General features: G+C 39.6%; 1 protein-coding gene across 6 annotated transcripts in view; it reads right to left on the reverse strand.

The window, feature by feature from the left end:
• myt1lb (myelin transcription factor 1-like, b) overlaps window positions 1-17021 on the reverse strand; it is a 214197-nt gene that overhangs the window by 164043 nt on the left and 33133 nt on the right. The window lies entirely within an intron of this gene.

The raw sequence follows: 17021 nt of genomic DNA on the forward strand, positions 1-17021 counted from the left end.
ATAATGGTCAGTTTTGTTCGGTTAAGAGATTTCAATAATGGTCAGTTTTGTTCGGTTAAGAGATTTCAATAATGGTCAGTTTTGTTCAGTTAAGAGATTTCAATAATGGTCAGTTTTGTTCAGTTAAGAGATTTCAATAATGGTCAGTTTTGTTCAGTTAAGAGATTTCAATAATGGTCAGTTTTGTTCAGTTAAGAGATTTCAATAATGGTCAGTTTTGTTCGGTTTAGAGATTTCAATAATGGTCAGTTTTGTTTGGTTAAGAGATTTGAATAATGGTCAGTTTTGTTCGGTTAAGAGATTTGAATAATGGTCAGTTTTGTTCGGTTAAGAGATTTCAATAATGGTCAGTTTTGTTCGGTTAAGAGATTTGAATAATGGTCAGTTTTGTTCGGTTAAGAGATTTCAATAATGGTCAGTTTTGTTCGGTTAAGAGATTTCAATAATGGTCAGTTTTGTTCGGTTAAGAGATTTCAATAATGGTCAGTTTTGTTCGGTTTAGAGATTTCAATAATGGCCAGTTTTGTTCGGTTAAGAGATTTGAATAATGGTCAGTTTTGTTCGGTTAAGAGATTTCAATAATGGTCAGTTTTGTTCGGATAAGAGATTTCAATAATGGCCAGTTTTGTTCGGATAAGAGATTTCAATAATGGCCAGATATCTCAAGTGAAAAATAGCCAGTTGCCAAAGAGTCTGAAGTGAGTTAAGCATTTTAAAACTTAAATTAGTATGTCTGATATTGTGCAGAATTACTGCTATATTGTGATGTCTTTCCTTACTGTGGTTAAAAGTTACAGTAACAATTTATTTTAGGGTTCAGTTATTAACTATTAACTAGTTGCTTATTAGCATGAATATTAGGATATTAGCTGTTTATTAGTACTTATAAAGCACGTATTAATGCCTTCTTCATGACTCTTCATGACACTTCATTACTCTACATCTCTTAATCCTACCCAATACCTAAACTTAAATGCAACAAAAACTACTTTATTTCATAGTTTTTAGAGGCAAAAGTCATTGTTAATAGTGAATATGTGTTCCCCATGCTAAAGTGTTACCAAAGTTACTTATATTATGGTAAATATTTGCCTCGCTTGTGTCCGTGATATGCCCCCAATCTGTCATTTTACAACACCAGCACTGATGATCTGCTAACCAATAATATAAATTACGTCATTACGGCATTACGTCACCAAAATGTGCATTTGGAAGAAGACCAAAAGGTCTGAGTGTGCCAAGATTCCTCAAGGCTTTCTGAGGATCCCATCATATGAAGTCTGCACCACTGGACCGTAACTGTACAAGACTTTCATGTAGACCTCCAACATTTTGACACCTTCAAGCTCTGCTGCCTTCTGTGCACATCCTTCACCTGGACAGTTGGGATGGAGGAGTGGTGACGATTAAGAAAGAGGCGATATCCATCATTTCCGGTCTAATTAGCTTACTTTGCACAAATTCTTCAGTCCACAGAGAAACAAAGTTTAAACTCAAAGTAATTATTGCAGGAATACACAGTTGACCAAAGGTGAACAATGTTACGGTTAGATCTAATGGAGAAGTGCTGCACAGTTCCTTGACATTATTCATCAGCAAATCTAAAGTTTGGTAGAGGTTTTAATGAATTGATTGTAGTTGCCAGTAATTTAGCATGGGTAGCAAGCCTATAATTGTCATGTAGCAGTGAGAATGAAAGATTGGCCACATTAGTTGAGCATGAACCCACTACAGCTGTACTCTGAAACTCCAGGTTCTATAAACTATAAATAAAACATTGTGAACAAGCTTTATGCTGCTGGTGATGTGAACAGGATTACTGCACACTACATATTTGGAAGCCCTAAATTGCAGCATTAGAATCAGGAACTCAACGTCATGCAACTCGCTCTTTATCTCACATTCACCACTTAAGGTTTGTACCTCTTCAAAGCCTATTTCTTCATCCCAGGTGTATTTTCATGAAATCCATCCCTTGGTGCATCTCCTCCCACTCTATTTCTCCAGTTCTCTGTGATATCCAGTCACTTACTTGAGGGCTCTGTTGGAGATCCACATCAGATCTTTGAATATAAGGTTGTTGCCATGTCCAAACTAATCAGAATCCAAGGTAATGCACCATAAACACACACAAGAAGCTTGGAAATGCCAGAAAAACAGGGCAGAGGAGGAAAGAAAAAAAAACACAACAGTATCACAAGAATCTGAAAACCTCTAGAGGATTTTCAACAAACACAATGTCCCCATATATTTCAAACCTTTCAGCACACTAGAACTACTACACCCAAAGGATCTAACACCAAAACACAAAACAATATTGTATACTGTATACAGTTCAGTGCGATGAAGAATGCCCTGACTTGTACATCAAGGAAACAAAGCAACTGCTGCATAAGCGCATTGAAGGGCAAACCCCTCAGGGCAGATTACAGATGGTTCAAATGGGCAGTGAAAGAAGAAAGTTAGAGCATCCATCCGTTATTCTAACATCTTTACATCATCACAGAGGTTTAATCAAAATTTACTGGGGATGTTCTGATCGATACCGGCCAATAATCACATTCTATGACTTGATCGGTAGTCACTAAATTTGGCCAAACTCACGAACTGATCGCAATTTAATTGCGTAAAGCCGTAAAAAGTTGCCTCCGACACACATGTAAACAGTATAGAGTATAGAGCCACATTCTGCTTTGTAACTTCACAAAACATTAATAAACCATAGTAAATCCCAACTTTATTTAGAGAAGTACAAAGTCCACACACAACTTAACATGATGTGTAGATCTTGAGAAAATCTTCACGGAGTGACAACTGACATGCTGCTTGGCTAAAGCTATAGGACATTTGATTAAAAAGGCTACCATGTTTCAAATGTCATAACATTTGACTGCTTTGAGATATCAACACAAAATTCAACATAAAATAGTACAGATGCAGTTGAAATGGCTGTGAACAAGCCCAAACTGATTCTATGACCTGTCATATACAGTACTTTCTGATCACCATGTCAAGCATAAATAATAAAATAAATCAAAAATTGCGTCACTTTTTCTGGGGTTTTGCATCATTCATATCTTCCAAGAGTCTTTAGTTTTATCACATTTATAAAAGACAGACACGCTGTACCGATTCTTTCCTAAAACAGCCAAACTCGTGGAGGCGTGCAGTGGGCGGAGCTAAAGAGTCACGAGCACACACACACACACACACACACACACACACACACACGTCATGGCATTATCCCTGGATAACTTTTGATTCACTATACGTTTGTGTTGCTCACACTATATGCACTTACGTGCCAAATGAAACCAAACACAGTTTAGTCTTGTGACCATGAACAAACAAACACACTTGCAGAACACTTCCGGAAAGATGCAAGGTTATTTGGGAAGCTGAACATGGTTATTTTTCCATCACAACCAAAAACACACTTCTTTAGTGAAATTTTTTATTTTGTGGTTAAAAAACAAAATGCCAGCGCTGCCGACGGCTCCCATAACCCGAACAACACTTATTGATGGGTGTGCTCTTGGTCTCGCTCTGGTTGATGGGTTTGTGTGTGTGTGTGTGTGTGTGTGTGTGTGTGTGTGTGTGTGTGTGTGTGTGTGTGTGTGTGTGTGTGTGTGTGTGTGTGTGTGTGTGCTCATCCAGGAGTGCCCATACAAGGAATCCCGCCCTTTATGACGTCATTCAGGGCCATACTAGAAAAAAAATAATAATTCCGAAACATATTTGGATTCTGAAGGAGTGGACCGTTATTGTTGCCTAACAACGAAGGTGAGAGGACGCTGGCGTTGTCTGTTCTCCGCTTCTCTACTGAAAAAAAAGTTAATTGTACTGTTAGATTTCAATTTTATTTTATTTTAATATGACCGTGACTAGTCATTCAGTCAGAGCTAGAATTGGGACTGTTGCTGATTGCTGGCGGCCACTGAGAGGACGTTGTTTGCCGTTCACTGTTTTTCACTGCTTCTCTGCTTTTTATTTGAATTGTTAACGTTACGGTACTCTAGTTTCAAGAACATTTTACGTTACTCACTGCAGCTGCTCTCTCTTCAGGGTGTCGGCTGCTCACTGGTGTTCTCCCTCAGGGTTAAGCTACATGGTGTTTTCCTCCGGGCAGCCTTTCATCTGTCTCGCTGCAGTTTGGCCTCAAACCGAACCTGGTGAATTGCAACAATCACTTTCGGTGCCGGTTGATCATCTTTGTCACGCTGTTCATGAGCCTACATTTAGACCATTGAGACAGTGGTGTCCCTTGTTGCCAGAGGGAAACTATTACTGCTGTTGGCCTAGCTCAACTTGACTGGTGAGCTTGTACTGTCTAAAATTTCCAGTTGATTAGCAGCGTTTGCACCAGGCTAACGTCATCAGCGTCCGGCATGATGTTAAAATATTCCGCTTCTCAACTGCTGAGTCACAACTGCATCACTGCTCCATCTTGCATTACAACCAATAAACAACTTGGAGTTTTGCGCCGACCCCGGTATATCCACAGAAGTGCCCAGAAAAACTTTGTTTACGTCCTGCATGGGACCGCAACGATCCCATCATCTGGTCTTCAGCTGCGCATCTCAACGACGTCATCAGGACACTGCCGCATTGGGAATATGTAGCAACAGAGCCTCTAGCGCTGGGAGAAATGTAAAACATGGAGTGGACCACAGTGTACTGCAGAGCTTACAGAAGTCTCTCACCATCAGCTCTGTCTCCTGCCACTATGGATTTATTCAACACACAATCCCTCACCAATAAATCCCTGCTCATCCATGACCATATTTTGGATAAAGGACTGGACTTCATGTGCCTAGTGGAAACTTGGCACAAAACAGATCACTCAGTGCTCAATGAAGCCTGCCTCCAGGGATATGCTACATGGAAAAAGCCCATAGCTCCGGTTGTGGGGGTGGTTTGGCTGTCATTCATCTCTCCTGCCACTGCCTGATCTTACCTCTATGGAATGTTTAGCCTTCAAATATAAACCCCCATACTTCATGACAGTTCTTCTCATATAGCATCCCCCCAAACCAAATCGCTCTGTTCCATGTCAACCAGACTTGTTATTCTTGGTGATTTTAATATCCATATTGACAACTGAGTTCCTAAGTTTGATTGACTGTCTTGGTCTCCAGCAACATGTGAAGGCTCCCACGCACATCAAGAGCCACACCCTAGATTTGGTCATTTCCGACGCGTCCCCCATAAACAGCCTGGAGGTAAACGATCTGGGTGTGTCTGGCCACAAGTTGGTCTCTATGGCCATTACATTTTCCGCGCCTATTATCAGACCCAAGCGCCAAATATCTTTCCGGAACTCGAAACAATTTGATCCAACCTCCATCACTGTAGACCTTTAACAAAACATCAACTGCCCAGTATCTGCAACAGTGGACGGACTGGTGGATCACTATAATACATCTCTGAGCAGTGTTTTTGACCTCCATGCTCCTATCAGGACACGGGTAGTCAACTTTGAACGCTCTGCTCCCTGGTTCACACAGGAACTGCGGCAAATGAAAACTGAGGGCCATATCCTGGAACGTATCCTAAACAGTCTTATCTAACTGTTCACAAGCTTTCCCTCCGTGACCATCAAAAAGCTTATATTATGTCATTGAAGGGTGCATGCTCTCAATTCTATTCCAACCTCATCAATAAAAATACTGGAAACTCTAAGCAGCTTTTTTCCACAGTGAACAATCTCCTGAAGCCAAACTCATCTTCATCCATGGAAGCCACAGTGGAAGCTATCCCTTCCACACTTTACTGAGGTTCAGCAGAGGCACGTTGAGGAAACCATCCAAAAAATTAAGCCGTCCACCTGTACCTTGGATCCCATCCTGACTGTTGTGCTCAAGTCGTTCATTCCCTTTGTCAGCCCAATCATCACCCAGTTTGTTAATCTCTCTCTCAAAACTGGTCATGTCGCTCTTGCCCTTAAGATGCTGTCATCTATCCTATACTCAAGAAACCAACCCTAGACCAGGAGGTCCTTGCTAATTATAGGCCAATCTCCAACCTCACCTTGCTGTCAAAGGTTGGAAGGTAAGGTTGGAGATCGAAACTGCTCTGCTTAGGGTGACAAATTATCTTCTTATGACAGCTGATTCAGGATCAACATCACTGCTCATTCTCCTCGACCTATCAGCGACATTTGACACAGTGGACCATACCATCCTCCTGGACCACCTCCACAACACAGTTGGACTATCTGGAGCTGCAGTGCAGTGGTTTCAGTCCTACCTTTCTGACAGGACTGAGCGTGTTATTTTGGGAGATTGTGAGTCCAGGCTGCTTTCTGTTACATGTGGTGTTCTGCAGGGGTCAGTTCTCGGCCAAATCTTATTCATTCTCTACATGCTTCCCCTCGGTCCTGTCATCTTTTGATTGTTATGCTGATGATACGCAACTTTATATTGCAGCTCTGTCACGACTCACCACATGTCTTGAGGAGATTAAGGCATGGATGGGAAGTAACTTCCTCCAGCTGAACTCCAGTAAAACTGAGGCACTGCTGGCTGGCACCCCTCATCAGATTCACTCCTCTCCCTTATCCCAGCTCATCTTTGATGGCCAGGTCATCACTTTCTCCTCCTCAGTCACAAACCATTTTGTATTAACCCACAGCTGACCTTCAATGACTACATTAAGCACATTTGTAAAACTTCCTATCACCACCTTTGAAACATCTCCAAACTCTGTCCCCTTTTAATCTTTCCAGATGCAGAGAAACTTGTCCATGCCTTTGTCTCCACCAGGCTTGACTACTGCAACGGACTCTTCAGTGGGATTTCTGGCACAAATATCCAGATGCTTCAATACATCCAGAACCAGGGTCCTTATGAGAGTCTGTAAATATGTTCACATTACTCCTATCCTACACTCATTGCAGTGGCTTCCTGTTTCATTCCGGATCGACTACAAAATCCTCCTGCTCACACATAAATGCATCACCAGACATGCACCACCATATCTACAGGAACTCATCAGTCTGAAATCCTCCACCTGCACCCTCAGATCTTCAGGCCCCCACCACCAGGCTTCGTACCATGGGAGACCGAGCTTTCTGCTCGGCTGCACTGCGGCTTTGGAACCTCCTCCCCAGTGAGCTGAGAACAGTAGAGAGCCTGGACCAGTTTAAAGCAGAACTGAAAACTTTTCTGTCCAGAAAGGCTTTTATGTGTTGATTGTTTGTTTTAATCTTTATTTTTACATTTTATAAATTTTTGTTCTTTTTATTTTATTTTCTCTTTTTCCATTGTTGCACTTTAAGATTCTTCGGAATGAAAAGTGCATTGTAAATCAAATCTATTATTATTATTATTATTATTATTATTATTATTATTATTATTATTATTATTATTATTTGGACCCCCGAGGTGTCCATGAGCACGACACCTAACCCCAGCTGCTCCTGACGAACTGGATGGCGCCTTACATGCCTGACACCGCCGTCAATGTATGAATGGGTGAATGTGAGGCAATATGTAAAGTGCTTTGGATGGCCATGGGTCTGTTGAAAGCGCTATATAAATGCAGTCCATATACGATTCACACAAATTAATTTGCTTTATTTATTTACATGCAAATGTATAATTTGTATCATCTATTATAATCCTTATTTTACATTATTTTTAATTAGTAATTAAAATTAAAGTAATAAAATATTGACAAAGATATTAAATTATTTCATTACATGACTGCACAATTCTGCCTCCTTATTCACTTTAACATAAACCTCCACCAGAGCACTAGATCTAACAATTTATACCTCTTCAAGTTTGATTTTCAAGTTCATAACAGGTTACAATGCCTTTGAGAAACTGCCTATTAATCTAATATGATATGTATGGTGAGGTATTATGATATTTCTGTGATTTACTTTGGCTTCTGATACTTTTTAGAAATTGTGACAAGGACAGTTCCAATAAAGACCCAGGAAACTTCAGGTTTGCTCTGAAAAAATTCACACATTGTTCTGGTCAGTTTTTCCAATATCTCAACTATATTTATTCAATTTCCCATCATTCTGAGATGAGAAACATGAGGTCTGTATCCATTTCAGTCATGTTCACATACTATATTTATCTGTTTTATTGACTACTTGCATACTGAATGGATAAAATAATCTCGAGAAATGTCAACATGCCTCTCATGGCCCCTATTGTATGTGCAAAGCAAATGGCCATGCCCTTTCGCAGTCTCCCCTTTGTCCTGTAGCTCAAACAGTAGATCATAGTGCTAGCAATGCCAAGGTCATAGGGTTCAATCCCCAGGGAAAACAACAACTGATTAAAAAAAATGTCACTTTGGCTAAAAGCATCTTCCAAAATGTAAATGCCCAGATCTTTGGTGCAGCCTTGTTCGTTTGACTTGTAACTTCATATTTTTTTCAATAACAAGAGCACCCTATTCAGGACTGGGTTTCTAAATTAACAAGTAATTGAAGTTCCTGGTGCTCCTCTTTGACATGGTATACATTAATACATGTAGTATTTAGTCATCTGTCTTCAAAATCAGTGTCTTTAACTCTTTTCCTGCCGCTTCTGAAAGAGTATATCATCTTTGGACCAAATACTTTTAAATGTATTCATATTTAATTAAGTGTTAATTAAAAAAAAGAATGGATATTGGAATATTTTTAAGCAGTTGTTGGTGATATCAATATCATATTAATGCAGCTATTGGGTCGCTTACCCACCTTAGCACCAGGGATGCATGAAGCTGCATATTTTTAACTAGTCAGAGGCTTTCCTCAACAACTAACTAACTAGGCTACTAGTGGCAGATGAGGTGAAATGTAAGACTTTGGGTTAACCAAGGATAAAGTGTGCTAAAGGAGCGTTTGTCGATTCTGTTAAAACAGGTCCAGCTCATTGCCGCTCTCCTGACCCTCACCCTTCTGTTCACAGGCCATCTGATGCATACTGTAATTCACACTTCAATAGCTAGAGCTGGCGAAATCCATCCATCATGTCCATATAATTGACTTTTAACTTCTTAGATCAGTTCACTGAGAAACCAAGTTAAGTTTCAATCAAAGCAATCATTGCAAGATTAAACAATTAAAGAAAGGCCAGAGATGAACAGTTACAGTGAGATTAGAAAGCCAGAGATTAGAAATTACAGTGACATCTACTGGAGTGGAGCGGCATACAGTGGTGGCCTTTCACATAAACCTAGGGTATGGCATGATTCCTTCTAATCATGTAATCATATTATATTCAGACAAAATCTCAACAAAAATCAACCATACTAAAAGAATCCATGGACGTGCACAAACTTAACAACAATACGAAATCAATACAAATTCTGAAATAATCCTAAATCTACACTGTGTCCTAACCAGATGTGACGCGACACGCGACAAATTTTTTATGTCAACTCTGTAAACTCAAACTGTCAACTCAAAGTGTACAAACAAGTGTTTCAGTCACTCAAATGCATTTTAATCATGTTAAAATGGTGTACGATTTAGGAATTTGATAATGTACTGATCCATTTGGTTGTGAATTCAGTCAGTGTGCTTGCAGATAGTCCGCCCACATGATCTTCTGATTGGTTGTGATTTTTGATTGATTTATATTGGGTGGAGTCTGGTGTGCCGCTGGAAATCTTAGTGCATCACTTCTGTTTAGGACACGGTGTTAGGCTGTTTAAATTTGCTTTTCAAACCTGCAATTTCTGCCAAAGGCCAGCACAAGCAACACAAGCACCAAGCAGCATCATTTGCTGTTTATTTACCTTTTTGTCTGAATGCCAGTGTATGGCAACAGCATTTGCCGTTGTCCAGTGAATTTTCACAGGGAATTCCATTTCAGCTGGATGAAATGTCTGGATTTGCCCAATAAAATTCACAGAACACTGGTAAATGTGAAAGATTTCCACATAGGGTTCAAGTTGGTCAAGCGAATTTGACGTGTTGACCAACAGAAGAGTTTCCCGCTGTTTCTGCATATAACTATTTACAATTGCTTTTCTTTTATTTGAAAATCAGACGTTATACAAAGCCGATTCCAAAAGAGTTGGGACACTCTACAAATTGTGAATAAAAAAGAATGAAATAATTTACAAATCTCATAAACTTATATTTTATTCACAATAGAATATAGATAACATATCAAATGTTGAGATTGAGACATGCCAAATATTGCCTCATTTTGGATTTCATGAGAGCTACACGTTCCAGAAAAATTGGGATAGGTAGCAATAATAGGCCGGAAAAGTTAAATGTACATATAAGGAACAGCTAGAGGACCAATTTGCAACTTATTAGGTCATTTGGCAACATGATTGGGTATAAAAAGATCCTCTCAGAGTGGCAGTGAATCTCAGAAGTCAAGATGGGCAGAGGATCACCAATTCCCCCAATGCTGCGGTGAAAAATAGTGGAGCAATATCAGAAAGGAGTTTCTCAGAGAAAAACTGCAAAGAGTTTGATGTTATCATCATCTACAGTGCATAATATCATTCAAAAGATTCAGAGAATTTGGAACAATCTCTGTGCATAAGGGTCAAGGCCCGGAAAAACCATACTGGATGCCCATGATCTTCAGGGCCTTAGACAGCACTGCATCACATACACGAATGCTACTGTAATGGAAATTACAACACGGGCTCAGGAATACTTCCAGAGCACATTGTCAGTGAACACAATCCACCGTTGCCAGCTTAAACTCCATAGGTCAAAAATTATCCAGAAGCGCAGCCGTTTACTTTAGGCCAAGGCTCATTTAAATGGCCTGTGGCAAAGGGTAAAACTGTTCTGTGCTCAGACGAATCAAAATGGGAAGTTCTTTTTGAAAAAACTGGGACACCGTATCATCCGGACTAAAGAGGACAAGGACAAATCAAGTTGTTATCAGCGCTCAGTTCTGAAGCCTGCATCTCCGATGGTATGGGGTTCATGAGTGTGTGTGGCATGGGCAGCTTACACATCTGGAAAGGCTCCATCAATGCTGAAAGGTATATCCAAGGTCTAGAACAACATATGCTCCCATCCAGGCATCGTCTCTTTAAGGGAAGACCTTGCATTTTCCAACATGACAATGCCACATACTGCATCAATTTCAACATCATGGCTGCATAGAAGAAGGATCGAGTACTGAAATGGCCAGCCTGCAGTCCAGATCTTTCACCCATAGAAAACATTTGGCCCATCATAAAGAGGAAGATGCGACAAAGAAGACCTAAGACAGTTGAGCAACTAGAGGCCTGTATTAGACAAGAATGGGACAACATTTATATTCCTAAACTTGAGAAACTTGTCTCCTCAGTCCCCAGACGTTTGCAGACTGTTATAAAAAGAAGAGAGGATGCCACAGTGGTAAACATGGTCTTGTCCCAAATATTTTTGAGATGTGCTGATGCCATGAATTTTTAAATCACCTTATTTTTCCCTTAAAAGTATACATTATACATTTTATCAGTTTAAACATTTGATATGCCATCTATTTTGTATTCTGAATAAAATATTGTAATTTGACACTTTTACATCATTGCATTCAGTTTTTATTCAAAATTTGAACAGTGTCCCAACTTTTTTGGAATCAGGTTTGTATTATATTAACTTTATATGCTTTACATGTCAGTCAGACGTCCTCTAGGCAGTCATTGGCCAATAGTGGCTTTTCCACTGTCGGGCCAGTGCGAGGCAGGGTGAACACCATGCCTAGTGGGACCAAAAGCACCAAGGCCAAAATCAAGTTGCATTTCCACTGTTAGGCCAGTAGCCCCGCAGCGCAGCCCTAAAACGCCTCCACAAATGACGTCACACAACCTCACCATTTTAGCAATTGACTGAAAATCACAAAATAAGCATGACAGAAGCAAATGTTTGGTCTTTGCTTAAAGAATTAAAGAGAAAATTCAAGCATTGATATTTGACCAATGTTTAACAACAGGAAATGTTACAGTGGCAGTAATTTATTGATTTGTGTCAGGAGTGCACATCAACCATGCTGAATCAAACTGATATTTACCATTTCACATAAAAAGTGAACACACACCTATTCGGAATCACCTGCTTGAGTTTATTTGCGATCACAGGAATACACAAAACAACATTTCTTTAGAAAGAGTAAGCATTTCCATTAGTTATCTACAAAACTGTATGATCTGAAGTGGTTTGAGCGATCTCTCCCGTCGCACTATACCGTTATCCTTTCAGCCAGACCAACAGAGGGAGTACACAAGAAGAAAACAGGAGTTATTAGTTATGAGAGATAACTGGAGAAAATGTTATTTATGACATATGTGGATGCATTAGTCTGGTATCAACATAGGCTCAGGGAAGAGACAGATAAAAAAAGGCACCAAATATACACACAATTATAATCGTATATGATGTGTCTACATTCTTGGAGCATTCTCTGGTATTTTGCATAAACATATGTGTATTTATTATCACAATGGTTAGCATAAGCAGCCTTTAGCAATCCATATAAATATATGTCTGCCTCATAAGGTGATCAGAATACCCAACGGATCAAAAGGAAGTTATTTCATATACTCACTGTTGTCTGAAAGTGACTTTTGAGCTGAAGATGTTTTAAAATTTCTTAAATGTTAAAGTTAGCGGGTATCCTGATGTAATAACATGGCAAAGGAGCAGCGGTGTTGACCGTCTCCCGACTCAGGTAAACTACGTCTTTGTAACCACTCCTCAAGCCTGAACTGGTCTACTGAGCTGGGCAATAAACATCTGGCTGTTGGACCAGAGGACGCCCTACTGAGGCCCGATCAAGCCCCAGAAGTGACCGTGGAAGCACGACTGACATGCTCAAGCATGCTTGCGTTTGGCCCGACAGTGGAAACACAGCTAATAAGCTACTATGGAGTAAAAAAAATATGGACGTAGTGTTCGTGACGTCACCCATAGGATTCCGATAAGCCGTTCTGAAGCTTAAAGTAGGGGCGAGCTGGGCGTCGCCATCTTGTGAGCGAGTCATCGCGTGTCATAAAAGTTTCTCTCAGATAAAAGAAAATGGGCAAAAAGGCGGGCTGTGGGCGGAGCTTAGGTGACACAATGACTATAGACAGTGGATAAATGGCTATCCACCTGTCACTCAAAGTAACCACACCCTTAATTATGCAGAACTTTAAGGCTTTATATAATGTAAACAAATGAGTTATAAAAAAAATTCACCCCCCTCACAGCTGTCATGAAGGTTAAAATTAGCCGTATATTCCAAAACCACAAATTGACCAGGCTGTAAACATGTTTTTTTCTGCTGTAAAGTTGGGAATTTTAACATGGGGCTCAATGAGAATATACTCCCTTCTGGAGCCTGCCTCTAGTGGCCAGTCGATGAATTGCAGTTTACATTACTTCCGTATTGGCTTCAAGAGAGATCGCAGGAGGTTGCCACAATTGGTTCAGACTCACTTAACGGTTTCTCTGCCGTCAGTCTGAAAGTCTGGTTAAGTTCAACCATGAATCCTCCCTGCTCATCATTGTCTTCTCAATACCTTAGTCCACCATCAAACCTACCCATACGAGCAAATCTGCCCCTAACCTCACCCATATCACACATTAATAGCAGCTGAAGTGTTATGCAATACAACATGAACAATATTCATTGTAACTAACAATTATCATTTTTTTCAATGTAAAAACATAGTAGTTAAAGACACCTTATATCAAGTGTGACCTTTATTTGTAATTGAATGTTGTTGTTGTTTACCAAGAATATATAACTATAGCAGAAAACACACAATCCAGATGTAATGCTCATGTCTCTCTTTTGGAGTGATGGAGTAAACTGACCACCCCACCCCATCAAAACAACCACAGCTTGTGTTACATCTCATCTCAGTCACGCTCTACACGCTGCTGTCTCTTTATCAACCCCCCACATACACTGTCACGCAGGCTGAGACATGTTGTTATTCGGCCAAGGTTCCTACTATTTTTATTATTTTACAGTTAAAGATGTCCCTCACCAGTTCTTGTCTTCCCTGCACTGAGCTCTTCGTGCTCTGTTTTCCATTTTTGTTTCCGCTCACCATGAGACTGCAGTAAAAGGGGAAATATCATTCTTTCTTCTGTTTTGGTGTCAAAGAGCAGGGTGTATTTCAAGCCGGTGCTTAAAGAAACAGTTCTTGTTAAAGATGTTTTAATTGCTACAGGACAAAAGACATGTAGCGTGCTGGGGCAGAGAGATGTACACATTGTATTTACGAGTAGGACCCGTCAAATTATGTGATATGCGGAACAAAGAAAGACAGAATGGCAATGGTTCATATTTGGCTACTGTTCTCCAAGGACTGCCCTTATAACATTGTGTGCCATTAATAACTGTTTTTGTTGAGGTTTTTTTTTTTTTACATAAACTATATTGCCAAAAGTATTCAGACACCCCTCCAAATCAATTGTCCAGTCAACTCTTAGTGGTATTATAACAAACTGGAAGCAAATGGGAACAACAGCAATTCAGACACAAAGTGGTGGGTCACGTAAAATCACAGAGTGGGGTCAGCACATACTGAGGTGCACAGTGCACAGAAGTCGCCAATTTTCTGCAGAATCTATAGCTACAGACTTCCAAACTTCATGTGGCCTTCAGATGAGCTCAAGAACTGTGTAGAGAGCTTCATGGAATGGGTTTCCGTGGCCGAGCAGCTCATCCAAGCCTGACATCACCAAGTGCAATGCAAAGCATGGGATGCAGTGGAGTAAAGCAGCCGCCACTGGACTCTAGAGCAGTGAGACGTGTTCTCTGGAGTGACCAATCACGCTTCTCTGTTTACCAATTTGAAGAATGAGTCTGGGTTTCTCAGTTGCAAGGAGAACAGTACTTGCCTGGCTGCATTGTGATAAGTGTAAAGTTTGGTTGGGGGGGGTATGGTGTGGGGTTGTTTTTCAGGGGTTGGTCTTGACCCCTTAAGTTCCAGTGAAACGAACTCTTAATGCTTCAGCATACCAAGACATTTTGTACAATTTCATGCTCCCAACTTTATGGGAACAGTTTGGGGATGGACTAGGCCTGCACGATTTGGGGAAAATATATAAGTGCGATTATTCTGGGTAAAATTGCGATTGCGATTTAAAATGCGATTATTGTTATTATAATTTTTTACAAATGAAAAGTGTGTGTATATAACATTTTGTGTTTTTATATTAATGTGACTAATAATAATAATTATGATTATTATTACTGCTAAAAATATTTAAAAAAATAAGAAATATTACCACTACAATACATTTTTTATAATAACAAACAAAAAAGAGTACATCAGAATAAATATAACAATATAATACTAATACTAATTATTATTATTATTATTGTAATATTTTACAGAAAACTTATTTTACAAAAACAAAAAACAAAAAAACTGCTGGGTTACCTAATATGCAGACAGCCTATGCCTAAAAAACATTAGAAAGATCTAAGCCTAAGAAGTTATTCTTAAAGTCTGTCTTTAATATGAAATATGAACCTCTTGTGCATCCACTGTGGGGGGAAAAACTCCTGTACATTGAAGAAAAACATGGATTGTCCAATAAATTTATAATTTTTTTAAGTTTTAAAAAGTATTAAGTATTATATTCTTATTATTGATTACCCAAAAGTTTTTAATTCATACTGAAAGCCAGAGGGCGCCCTCGAGCGGAAAACGCCACATTTGCCTCACTGAAGTAATTGGCGTTAGTTTTCAGGAAATCACCATGATGTGAAGCTAACGCTGTAAACAGCAGATAGAGACGCTTTGATTAAACATGACGACAATAAACACGACTGCAGCAAAATATGGTGTATTTGAGTTCTTCAAGACGTCAAGGGTATTTTCATAATAATAAAATATATGATAATGCAGTGCTGATTGAGATAGAATGCTATAAAATAACGCATCGTCTGCCTCACTCTGTGATGAGAAGCCACATCAGCTCACAAACACTCGACTGACGATATGAAGTGAGGTAAAACATGTTATTAACGTTGTCTTTTGTTGAACAGGTTTATGAACGCTTCACTAGTTTGTGAAGATGTTTGACTCGTGTTGCTTTTTCAAACGCATGTTACAAGCGACTCAAACTCGCAGTCTTTCAGACGGAGCAGCGTTTATCACAGAGCTGCTATTCGCTAACACACTGGGCATTTATTTATTTCATTAAAATCGCAGCCTTTGAGCTTTCATAATCGCACACAAGCCAAATCGCGATTGCGGTTCGATTTCGATTAATCGTGCAGCCCTAGGATGGACCCTTCCTGTTCCAACATGACTGCGCACCAGTGCACAAAGCAAGGTCCATAAGACATAGATAAGCGAGTTTGGTGTGGAGGAACGTGACTGCTTAGAGCGAAGACTGCGAGCCAGGCCTTCTCGTCCAACATCAGTGTCTGACCTCACAAATGCACTTCTGGAAGAATGGTCAATAATTCCCATAAACACACTCCTAGACCTTGTGGAAAGCCTTCCCAGAATAGCAGAAGCTGATAGAGCTGAAAAGGGTGGGCCAACTCCATATTGAACCCTATGGAATAAGAATGGGATGTCCTTAAAGTTCATGTGCATGTAAAGGCAGACGTCCCGAAACTTTTGCCAATATAGTGTATGTTCTATATGTAATATAGAAAAGGTTCTCAGAAAATCTGTCTGCACATATGAATGTGTTCTTACTTTTGTTTCAATGTTGATTAACCTCGATTCATCTACACAAGGGAGTGTGTGATCTAAAAAGAGTTCTCTATTCCTTTTCTCCATAGGGAAATAAGATTTTTAATGATAACTTATAAAACTGAGGCTGTTAATCGATTGCTTTTGTTGAAGCCATCAGCTCACATTACTTCGACTAATGTTTTTAAAGAATTGTGTTTAACAGTGAAAATGTTTTGGAAAAACTACATTACCCCTGATGCCATGAAGAAAAAGAGTCCCTGTGAGCAAAATCAGGCAAAGGAGCTATAGAGAGTCATTGGCTGCATTTCAATGTAAAACCTATGATAGATTGAGGTATAAAACACATTGTTTTTGTGTTTTTCAAAAACAATATTTTCACGAATATTAGTGAA

The sequence above is a fragment of the Pseudorasbora parva genome, chromosome 10 (assembly GCF_024679245.1).
Source record: "Pseudorasbora parva isolate DD20220531a chromosome 10, ASM2467924v1, whole genome shotgun sequence".
Lineage (NCBI taxonomy): Eukaryota > Metazoa > Chordata > Actinopteri > Cypriniformes > Gobionidae > Pseudorasbora > Pseudorasbora parva.